The sequence below is a fragment of the Embiotoca jacksoni genome, unplaced genomic scaffold (assembly GCF_022577435.1).
Source record: "Embiotoca jacksoni isolate LCO1_2020_lvr unplaced genomic scaffold, fEmbJac1.0.p SCAF_10, whole genome shotgun sequence".
Classification (NCBI taxonomy): Eukaryota; Metazoa; Chordata; class Actinopteri; family Embiotocidae; genus Embiotoca; species Embiotoca jacksoni.
In genome coordinates, this window is record NW_027185230.1 from 18,643,112 (window position 1) to 18,655,384 (window position 12,273).

Genomic DNA, 12,273 nt, shown 5'->3' on the forward strand with positions numbered 1-12,273 from the left:
TGTCTCATCAAAACTGATTACAGAAAAGCATCTCTCTGCTACATCCTGGCCTTTCATTACCCGTCCTTCCAACCCAGATTGGGGTTGTCATTGTAGGAAGTGTGCAGTGATGCACTCCAGCATTCACAGTCGGCTGTGAAACGGATGTTAAGGTGTATGTTAATAAGGAGCGGTCTAAAAGATAAGTGCAAGCTAAGAGCCGAAACAAAATGTATGTGGAGCTGCTGTTTGATGAGCATAAAGGCCTGCCAACATTTACCGTGTGTGTTTAGGGAAGTTTGTCTGTTTGCATGACTTTAAAAAAAACAAAAAACTATACAGTGTGTTTAAAATCTAATGTTGTATTTCTTATGTAATAATGTGAAAATGTGATTTCAGAAGAGATTTTGATATCTACAGTGATAACTAAGATCTAATATAGCTGATGATAAAGTTTCATGTACACAAAGTAGTATTTTATATATATACTGTATATCTTCCAGCTGTAGATAATAGGTAAATCATGGACTACTTTTGCTGAGCATTTTCAGTTGTTAAATGGTATTATACAAGCAGTTTTCATGTTTAAATCCCCAAATCCAAAATGTTTCACTCTTCCCTTTCTTTTTAGCAGCCCCAACACACAACAGAGACTTAGACACACCACACACACACACACACACACACACACACACACACACACACACACAGACAGCCTGGCGATGGGCAGTGGAGTGTAGAAAAGTCAGAGCCTTTTCTAAAAATAACCTTTGTCTGTGTGTGCGCGTCCGTGCGTGTACATGCTGATGTGTACATGCTGATGTGTACATGCTGATGTGTACATGCTGATGTGTACAGACTCCTCTCACGCCTCACTGAGGACAATAAGAGAACACAGAATTTGCCAAAGACCACATGTCGATGAAGCCGCCCGAGGCACGAGATGCAGATGTTGACACGCCGTTAAGGGGTTGCAGGGTAGCTGCTCAGATGTATGTTGAACAGGCTACATGTGTGAGGCTGCGTGTGAAAGAAATATGGGCAAACGTTACCGACTCCAAATCCACCAAAAACTAAAAACCCCAGAGGTGACAAAATGAATCTTGGCCTTTTGTACATCTGAACTTCTTCTCACCAGTTGCACCCTCGCTGCTCCCCCCCCGCCCCCCTCCTCCACCATCAGACCTCCCTCGGGCCGCTTCCTTCCTTTTCATTTCTTCGTTTATTTGAAAACAAATTGACAAGCTGGCATCTGAACAATGTTACGGGGACCCAGACAATCTCCCGTTCCATTTAGCGAAGCCTCAGATTATCGTGTTCGAGCCCGGTTTCCTGGCATTGTGTGGCTCTGCTGCCTTGTGTGTGTCTGCGTGTCAGACCAATGACTGACGCAGTGACGTCTGAAAACCTGGCATCACGACCTCAGTTTAAAGCAGCTCTGATGTTTGTATAAGTAGTCACAGAGTTACTGTACACTGACTGGCTTATTACAGTAAAAGCAACCAGCTGGTGTGCTCTCAACAATAAATACCCTGTCAGTGTAAATAGTGCCACGAGATCTGTTAATGGTGCAGTGATTGCTTATAAATGGGTTTGTTGGTTCAGGTTTTTCTTTTTGTATCTAGTATCTTTTTCTACGAAGAAAAAAAACGATGCACTGCAGACTTAACCGAAGTCATACGTGGCCAAATAGAAGAGGACATTTAGTCACTTGCCAAACAAATTTTGAATATGGACTAAATGTTCTTCAACATTATTAATTGGACATCTTTTTTAGGAGAACAGTAATAAAGGGTACCTGGCTCGATGTCAGAGATGACCATCAAACACTTGTCATTTTGAATAAAATATAACTTTTCTAAGTATAGCTACATGAGCCTGTTTTAATGGATTGACGTCACTGAGGGAAATTAGATGATGCAATTCATTTCTTATGGCTTGATATAATGAGAACTCCTTCTCAAGGACAAAAGTAAAGCAAATCTCACACTGCACTCTGAAATAGAAAAATGTTTAGTCCTCACTTTAGGTTCCCGGGAGTGACTCTGAGATGCTTGATAAATAAAGGCCCGATGGGACTGTGATCGCTTCACTCAGAAAACACATTCTAGAAATGAGGGAAAATATCTTAAATCCAACCAACAACATGCTTATCTTTAATATCACTGCAAAAATATAACTGCTCAGCATGTTCTGTGTTGAAACATTACAGCAGGCCATTTGCATAATGGGTATCCGTAACCCAAGCAAATAACTGAGCGCAGCGGGCTTCTTTTGATGATAATCCAGGTCGTTTCTTGACCTTGAACGTGTCTGCACTTTCTCGTAGATCGATGCCAGACAGTTGAAAGAAAATGGTTGAGAGGAGACCAAAAACAGAGTCAGCTCTCGCTCCAAAGCACTCTGAAGGAACAATGGAGGCTTTATACAAGCCAGAAAATACCACAGTATATATAGAAGAAGATTAAATTAGAGCATAAACGGACATTTAACAAAGGAACATGAGAAAAAGACCACAAAATGAAAGTCTGAACTCAGTGGGGGAGTATTAAGGATTAGCAAGACATTAATTCACATATTAAGTTGATGTCCACCGAAGACTTCACAGCATTTATTCATAAAGATGATACTTTGAGTGTTTCTTTTAGTCTGACTTTACCCCCCCCCCCCACACCGTTCCTTTATTGTTTTAAATCAAAAGTCTTGAAACAACATCCCTGATGTGTGTTGCCTCTATCATTTTCTTTCATGTTTAATTACATAACTGCTCAAATGACACAATTTTTTCTCCCTCATTGTTTCAATTTACACCACAGGAAATATTTTTCCGACTTCCTTTGCAAATGAAAGGAAATAAAACAAACGCGTGGTCGTAGCTGTGGCAGAGTGATTTATGAATGTGTGTGTGTGTGTGTCTTGTAGAAGTGAATTGCCAATGCTAACACACACACACTCACGCACGCACACACACACACACACACACACACACACACACACACACACACACACAGAGTACAATGGGACGACCACAATATTCATTGATATCTGAGAATGAGCTCAGTGACCTACAGACGGGACACTGACTCATTTCTACTCCAATGAAATTGGTTACAATAGGTGTATTGTCTGCACATTGTGTGTGTGTCTATGGGGGGGGGGGGGGGGGGTGTATGCTTTTAATACAGAAGGAGAGTGTATTTTGTGCTTGATCTGACTCTCCTGTGCCTCCTGTTATTCAGCACCTCTCAGGAGATGGCTGCTTCCTGCGTGAGTACTTCCCATGTCACAGGATGTTAATGAACAATGCCGGTACGGCGTCACCTCTTGGAGATGCTCTGTGAAAAGCTGTCAGGTCACTCAGCCCTGGAACTGGAGCTGTCCATTAAAACGTTTTTTTTTGTTGTTTTTGTTTTTTTGGGACATTTTCTGACCGGCGGCCGACCTTTCTGCCTGGAATTTTAAAACGGCTGCAGGATCGTAATTCTTTCCGAGGCTGGCAGCGACCCACGGACGGACCATCAGGAAAAAGCCTTGGGCCAACGACTCCCAGTTGGGGCCGACCATGCAGACATATTTTCTTATCATGCTACATTGGTTATGTAAGTTAGTTAGTAATAGCTTTGCAATTTTGAACTCAAGCCTGCAATCTGTGGCAGTACATTTACTTTAATCCATCAACATTTTCAAATGCTGGTTTTTTTTTTGTTTGTTGTGAAATCAACTTCCATCCATCGGCTGCACTGTTCGCAGCTCATTTTAGTAGAGACCTGAGTAAACAATGGAAAATCAGTTAAATCTTCTCCTCCGCTGCTTTTAGTTATTAAAACTGCGAATCAAGGTTAACATCTGGTAAGAAGTAGAACAGATAGAACTCAAGATACCGCGCCAGTTTTATAGGTGTGACGCTGTCTGACAAAATCAACATAAATAAAAAGTTACCAGTAACAGCTGTGTAATCAGCTGCATTAAAATGAGTGATGGCAGAGGAAGTTAGAGAAAGTCATATTTTTTACTTTACTGCCCCGTGACATCTGACCCCTTCCTGTGGGGGTTTAGGTCTTTGTTTTGAAAAAAATCTGACAGACCGAGCAGACGTTTAAATTGATGCACCCCAGAGAGCATTTTGAAAAAGCTCCAGCTTTTTCAGCGAGAAAACTGCCAGCTTACAGAGGAAGGTGGGAACAGAGAGAAAAAGATGTGCTTACAAATTTGATCAGCTTAATGCGCTCACGCTCCGAAGTCTTCCTCGATGGCAGATACTCTTAAAAGGCAATTAGCACAGATCATGGCTTTGTCACTAAATATTAATGAGTCTCGCTCCTTGAATGTTGTTATTTCTGGATACAGGGTGCATAAAAACATCTGAGGATGTGTCTTAGAATATCTCTATTTCTCTTGAAGTGGGTTTAAGAGATAAATTTATACAAAAATGAGTAAATCGTAATGTCGACCTCGTACAGTCAGACACCAGCATGATTTCTTTTCATGGTTCCTCGGTGGCTGTTTAACGCTGGCAGCAAAAATCTTATCATAGCTGCTTAGTCTATGCTGAGATGGTCCTGAATCATAAAATATAACTGGTACAACAGTCAAGTTGGGTACAACACGCTTATGAAGTGTATTTTTTTAGAGATGTTCTTCCATGATGCATTTGACCATTTCCTGTCCACAACAGGTCCGTCAGGTGTTTACTGCTGTAATAATATAGTATATAATATAATCATAAAGGTGAACTAACTGACTACTTCACCAATCGCTATCCTGATCAGCTGAACATTTCCTCCTTCACATCACCAGACTGAACTCCAGCGGTCGCTGCATCAGAGCAAATACATCCCTCACATTTAATTGCAGTGTTTCACCATTTACGTGTGACACATCTATCACGCCGTCACACTTCCAGGAGGGTGTTTGTAATATTAACTTGAGGAGGTGGAGCGTTGTGAGTTTCAGGTGCTACTTTCAGTCAATCACCAGCAACGTGACTTTTGTTTAACAAGCCAGACCGAAGGGCCGGATGCTATAAAAGCAGGACTATTACGAGGAAAGGAAGAGATGTATGGCATCGGGGAGGGAGAGTATGAATGCTACCGATGAGATGCCAACGGCGGCGGCTTGGAGAACGATGTGAAGGTCGTGCTTCACCTCCTAATGGAAGTAAACAACACATACGAGCCACCAAATATCGGACTTTACTGATGGCCCCGATGTGTGTGGCAGACGAGATTAAAGCTGCTGCCCGTGATTTCAAGTTCCAAAACTCATTGACTTTTGTTTTAATAATGAAAACCAACATCTTTAAAAAATACATTTTGTTTTCATTGTGTCATTCATTTCCATGTACAAAGAACTCCCTAAAAACTAAACCAATGCGTAAAAAAAAAAAAAAAAAATCATATTAGGACACCGGTGGTTGTAATTTATGAACTAAATGCACTAAAAGAAATCACAAAACCCGTTCGAACCCACAACCTGAATGCCGTGAGGTGACGAAGCACTTTGAATTACCTTGTTGTTTCAATGTGCTTTACAAATAAACATGTCTTTCCTTTTGGGACGAAACAAACAAACAAACAAAACAAAAGAGCTTTTGTGAGTTGACAGACAATAGTTAATGCAGTTGTTTTGCAACGATGTCGTTTATGTCATAAATTATGTGAACTTATTGTTATTATTATCATTTTGTCTCATTACAGCAAACTGCATGGTTGATTTCCTGATGAGCAGACTGTTTGTTTGAATGTAGGACATACTGCACTTTGTTGTATTCATACTAAGAAGCACAAAACAAAAAACCCAGTTCAGAACAATGTTTTTCAGCCCAGTTAAATGTTTTATATCATATTGCACGCTTTATTCTAATCACTAACAGTGAACCTGGTTGTTCCCATCCTGTGAGGACGGCGTGTTTGATTGGTCACCTCCAGCCTCCTGGGGGTCGAAGTGAGAGTGTGTCTGTCCTGTTTCTGTGTGTAACTGCTGCACAGCTACATGTGTGTATAATTATAATTCAAACCCCACCCGGGTTATGTGCTGATGCGGGCCACATAGTTGGCATGCGGATAGAGTACATCACGTTCTTGTTATCACGCTGTATGCGCCTTTATTTTTTTTTTACCCGAGACAGAACATGCAGAGACTTGGACAAAATGATCTGATGCTTCGAAGTGAATCCTACAATGTCAAACAACATGAAAGAAGGCTTTATAAAATGGTAATAGATTTCAGGTGTTTGTCAAACAAAATCTGTGATACATTTTCTTAAAATCGGCATCAGTAATGTTAGTGACTGTATTTCCTTTTTCAAAGATTGGTTCAGGGTGTTGCAGCGTTTAGCACTGTCGCCTCACGGCAGGAGGTCCGGGGTTCGAACCCTGACTGGGACAGGTGCCTTTCTGTGTGGACCGGCGACCTGTCGAGCTTGAACCCTGCTTCGGACCAAAATCAGCTGGGATTAAAAAATAAATGTTGCTGGATTCCAGTTGTGTCTTCGTCATAAAATCCTTTTGTGAAGATGTATTTGTCTGTTTATTCAGGTCACATCTACTCTGTGTCTTTTGCACATCAGTGATCCAGACTACGCAGTGTGAGTTTGTGTATCTGCATGTGTGTGTACGTACAAAAGAGACATCATCTATCAACAATTACGTAAGAGGGCCCTTACTCGACCAAAACACTGCTATGGCAACGAGCACTGCAAACACCTCCACAGGATGCAAGTATGAAACGAGGCCTTCTGGATCGTCTCTTGGAGCACATGAACGTCAGTCGGGGGCCTTTGTTGCACCGCTGACAGCATCCAAAGTCCCACCATTTAATGTTTAATAATCCAAGTGCATTAACTAACTGTAAGACACTAAGGTGGGCAGGGAGCAATGAGTCAGCTGACACGAGTCCAGCTATCAAGTGTCGTGACATCGTCTGACGAGAGATCATTAAAACTCTTCATAACGTTTGAAATTAAAGGGTCACTGAGGAAATAAAGAAGCTGTTCGTAACTGCTGCATATCGGCGAGTCGAAACTCTGCATTACATGTGCTGCGTATTTGTGTTATTGTATGAGTCATGATTATCATCATCAACTTTATTTGTTCAGTCACAAAAGCTGATGAAGTCACTCAGTCTCACAGCTCCGAGGTTCGGCAGTCTGAATTGTGTGTCACTCATTAGGAACAACAACGCTGCTGTTGTGTTGTCACTAACTTTGTCAAACGTCAATAAATGTCCAACAGCCTGTTAAAATGTGGATACAGTTACAAGTACTGAGTCAAGGACTTCTGTGTGCTGACATCCAGCGTCTGACTCCTTTCCTCTTCCGTTCATTTGGGAAACAACCAGGAACACATTTTTTTAGAATTAGTGTCAATTGAAGCTATTATAGCCCTGATTCACACTTTATTACAGCGATATCAGATTTAATGGATGAAAACAAAAGCAGTATGCTCTCACGACACTTTCATGCACGGAGTAGAAACTATCCAAGAAGCTCATTAACCCTCCTGAGTAATCACAAAGAGCAAAAACAATTAATGACAAATAAACAAGAGGAAAGCTAGGTTCATTAGCCGGGGATTAGCTGGCCTTTGTGATGGAGATTTGTGTGTGTGTGTGTGTGCGTGCGTGTGTGTGTGTGTGTGTGTGAGTGTGAGTGTGTGTGTGTGTGGGGGGGGGGGGGGGGGGGGGGGGAGGGGGGAGAGCTTCCCTGTCAAGCAGGATTTATCGTGAGGATCCTTGAACTCTCCTGAGAGAGCACGAAGAGTTCCACCGAGACGAAGCGCTTTCATTTCAGGGGGGAAAAAAGCAAAAAGTGTATTTCTGTTTATTTAATAGTTTTGGAAACGGTCTCGAATAATTCTGCAGGTGTAAAAAGAGTCCGAAGTTTAAACTGACGACGTAAAATAAAATTTGTTTTAGGAATCATTGTGTGAATTTGTGACGAATTGAATGACTGAATTAAATTTTGCTTTACTGCCTGCATGACCTCACAAGACAACATGGACTGAAACAAGACATGATGTCCTGGCTAAAAGATAGTAATATTAAATTAAATACATGACTGAGTGAAAACGATAGCTCTTCCCAGAAGACTATCGCGGCGGCCACGACGTTTCCCCTTCCTGTCAGTGTGAACAAACAATATCTGCTGTATTCGTCCCGGACTGATAGAGGACAACCTTCCCAGAAATATGTGCATATTTAGTAAACAAGACGCGAACACAACACAATCGACCGCAGCCAAACTCGACTCCTCGCAACAACAACAACAATGAAAAGCGATGACTGTGCGGTTTTGTCTAGTTTTGTCTACAATCTTAAGTCTGAGAGCACAACTTGCAAAGGAATCACTACTCTGTGTATTCGTTTGCATATTAAAGATAAAAAGTTAGTTTTGTCTTTGGAGTTGTAGGTCCATGTCACGTTTGTTGGCTTGTGCTCTTACACTCTGCCTGCATGTGCATTCCTCTTCCTTTTTAAGCATCCAAATAAAAAGCAAAACAGACGGCGAGCTATGGCAGAACAACATGCTGGGAGCCTCCAGACGACACGAGCACTTAACCCGGCGAGCGAGGAAGACGTCTCCGCTTTCACAACAAGACACAAGAATTCCCTCATAAATGAAAAAATAAAAAAGTTCTCGTCTTACATAAGTGTTTGTTTTTTTTACCATTTAGGGAAATCTCAAACTGTATATTTCCTTCCATAATGTGAACGACTCTCACGAGTGTCGTTATTGAAATTTCACAGTGAAGGAAAACCGAAATTGCCAATACATTCTTTGAATGCCGTGTTGACTGTTCTGGAAGTTTGTTCGACCTCCTCAGTAAATGTTTACACGTTACTCATTTAGTGTTTGACTGGACGCGAGCGACCCGGCTTCATCCTGCATGGGTTTGAACTTCAGAGACCTTTTGTCCCGTCCAGGCCATCCAGTGTACAGTTAAACAGAAGCGAGGCCACATGTGTACCTCCGGTATTATTCATTCAGTGTGGCACAGTGCTGCTAATCAACACGCGCTGAGTCGGATCTAAACTTTGGCCTTTGGCAAAATTACCCGCGGCGTCTCTTTTGTCTCGTACGGCGACGACACGGCGGTCATCGGCGCGTCGTGTTTTTTAAATCGTTTCCACGAACTCCTCGTAGTTCAAAACAAACTATTATTAGTTCTGGCCACGTGCGCGTCACAATCTCGATATGAACGAGTACTGTGCCTATTTCATCCTTTAACCTTTCAGCTAAAATTAGAGACGTGGACATCAAGGCCCGGGGAATGAAGAGAGATCGGCGTTAACAGCTTCGTCCTGGAAAACTGCCGAAGGCATGCAGGACATGTAGCTGAGGTACTTAACCACGACTTAAAGAGAGCACACAGTTCGCTAATATTTTTGTACGTGGCCCTCGAATAGCACGTTTAAGTTCCTGTAAATGTTTATCCTGCTTATCACAGACCAGCAGATGTTCAGTCCGAGATATGAAGACTCTCCACTCTACAGAGTACATTACTCCAAACATGTTGTCCTGAGCTCATGGCTGTTGTCTTTACCTCTCCGTGTAATGTACTCGCTGCTCTAAAAGGTTCCCCTTGAAACAAAATCCACATGGATGTTATTGCTTTCGACTCTCTATTGTTTTTGTTACAAACCCAACAAATTAATTCGGTCACAGAAGTCGGCCAAAAGAAATGATTGCAGCGTCATGTTTGTGTCGGTGTGTGCTCTATTTTCTGATCCTTCCGTGTTTGTGAATCAATAAAACCTTTTCTGATTTGGCCCCAAGGACAGAGGTGAGTGATTCAGGTTAGATGAAGCCGTGTGTGCTGTTTTCCTCGTATTAGATTGCTCTTTAGTGTTCATCCTCGTTTAGCCTCACAAACAGATAATCTGCTGTATTCACTGACAACAGCACAAATCATTTCTCTCAATTTTCCCGTTTCACTCTTCTTTTATTTTTACGTCCGGGCCAAAGCAGAAATATCCATTTTACTTTAGAAACATTAATTTAAATGTGCAGCATGTTTGTTTCAGACAGAAATAATGACAGTGCACCAACATTAAGTGGAAATCTCCGGTTAAAGCGCTGATTTTTAAGTGCTGTTGAAGCCAAACAAGACATTTCATCGCCCTCTTATTGCCACTGTTAAATAACGTAAAACCACTTTTGTTTTTAATGTTTTGCAATTAGAATGAGTCATAAAAAGGAGAGAAATGTTGTAAATGTTGCTCCAACTGATGAACAATGTTGTTTCATTTAGTTCCTTAGAAGAGAGAAAACTGCTGACTTGACTGTAAATCCAGATTTCAAACAAACATTCAGACCACGTAAACAAAATGTTTGATTTTTCTAAATGCTTCAGTGATGCTGTTATGATAAATGTAGAATAAAATATTCTTTGACCACCGTAATTCTCTGGTAGTTGATATTTTCATTAATCAGAGGCGTCTATCTTTGGCTACTATAGTATTTGGAAGTGGATTTACAGTCCTCAACAAGGTAGAAAAGGATGTCCTGCTCAATCAGATTTGACTCTCAGAAGCTTCCTATGTAAACAGATGCCTTTGCTTGTCTCATGATGCACAATATTCACATGGCGTACCAAAAGGATTTATTCTTAGACCAGCATCGTTTCCATTTTTCACCTCCCTGATGGTCCTGAAAGATTTGTCCTAATAGTGCATCCCTCAAGCGATATCATTTATAATCATTATCTTTCAAACGCATTACTACATACTGATATGACAGTACAAATATTTATTCATGTTTCCGTATCTTTTCCAAGAACTTTTGGCTTAAATTAACTTTATTTTGAAAAGCCATGTGTTGCATAAAAAGCAGGTTTGATTTGGCAGCAAAAAACCTGCTCATTGTCTCTCACTGGCTTTCCTCCCGTTGATGAAAAGGCCACTAAAGACACCAAGTGAGAGGAAAAGATAGCGGAAAAAAAAAAAGGATGGGATCAGAGTTGGTGCTCGTTAAAGGCCAAGTAAACACTGGCTGACAAGGGCAAAGAGAGGTGACCTCGAGGGAGGGGGCGGTGGGGGAGTCTCTCTATAATGTACATACACACATTTGTTACTCTAAGAGCACTTTTGACTCCTGACTTTGCCATTTTCAGGCAAAAGCTTCAAGTAAACACAAATGTGAGCGTAGAAGTTGCTGCAAAATGTCTTATATTTCATGATAACTGATGTTAAATCTTAAATCAGACAAATTCAGACATTCATCTCTAAGTACTCATAATGATAAATGGATTAATGGAATAACTAACTAAATAAATAAAAGAAATGAGCTTTGGAGGCATTTGCCAAGTGAAATCTAGGAACTCAATCCAAAACAGCCCAAAAGACATGTAATCCTAATTCCAGTTTCGATTTGCAAAGAGAATACACACACACACACACACACACACATTCTGCACCTAGAGATGTCACATGATTTATGAATGAGCGGGTTTGACAGGTAGCCTCGAAGGAACGGCGTCCACGACGCCAATAGGTAGTAAAATTACCTTTCAACCTGCCAAGACCAACAAACTGCAGCCTCGCCGGCCGCATTCCTGCTCTGCACAGCGTGCACACACGCTGCCATTTAAGGCTGCAGAGCGTGTTGACAGCCTTGTGGAAGGAGAGGCAGATGAAGAGGAACAGCACTTCTGATATTCAACGATGATAACGGGAGCGCTTGATCTGCTCCGTCACTATTTTGTCATGAAGTCTGCGGGATGCTCGTAGCGCTCCGATAACACCGTCGAGGCAGGAAAAATAACTCGTCTTGTTTGTTTCACTCCATTTTCTTTCCATTTGTCTGCACTCGTATTATATTTTTCTTAGAAAACCATTCCTGATGAAATAGCTGTGTGCAGGAGTTTGTTCTGTGCTCGGCAGGGACAGAGTGTCTGTTGTGTGAAAATCTGTCCTTCTTTTGTTTTATTGTCCTGAGCTGGTTGCAATATTTTGAGCAAAGAACAATGAAAATAAAAATGGTCTGTGATGGGATGTTGAGGACAGTAAATGGGCTGGAGTATCATCTATACTGTCTGTCTAGAGACACTGGGATTATTAGTTGGTGCCATCTCTGTATTTATTTTGGTGAAGTTATTTTCTGGGACTTTTGTTTGTGTTTTTATTTGTTTGTGTAGGGATTAATCAGACCTGGTATTGTTATATTCATTTCTATTTGTTTGGTACGACCTGCACACATTTTGAGACTCTTTGTAAGGTTTGTAAGTATCAAAAGAGCTCAAAATAAATCCTCTGACTCCTTCAAATTCTTTGTCGTTTAGTTATCGTTCCTCCTAA

The 12,273-nt window shown here is 41.3% G+C and overlaps 1 protein-coding gene across 9 annotated transcripts in view; it reads right to left on the bottom strand.

Annotated features, from left to right (window-relative positions):
• Positions 1 to 12,273, bottom strand: part of rgs3a (regulator of G protein signaling 3a) — a 119,616-nt gene that overhangs the window by 15,248 nt on the left and 92,095 nt on the right. The window lies entirely within an intron of this gene.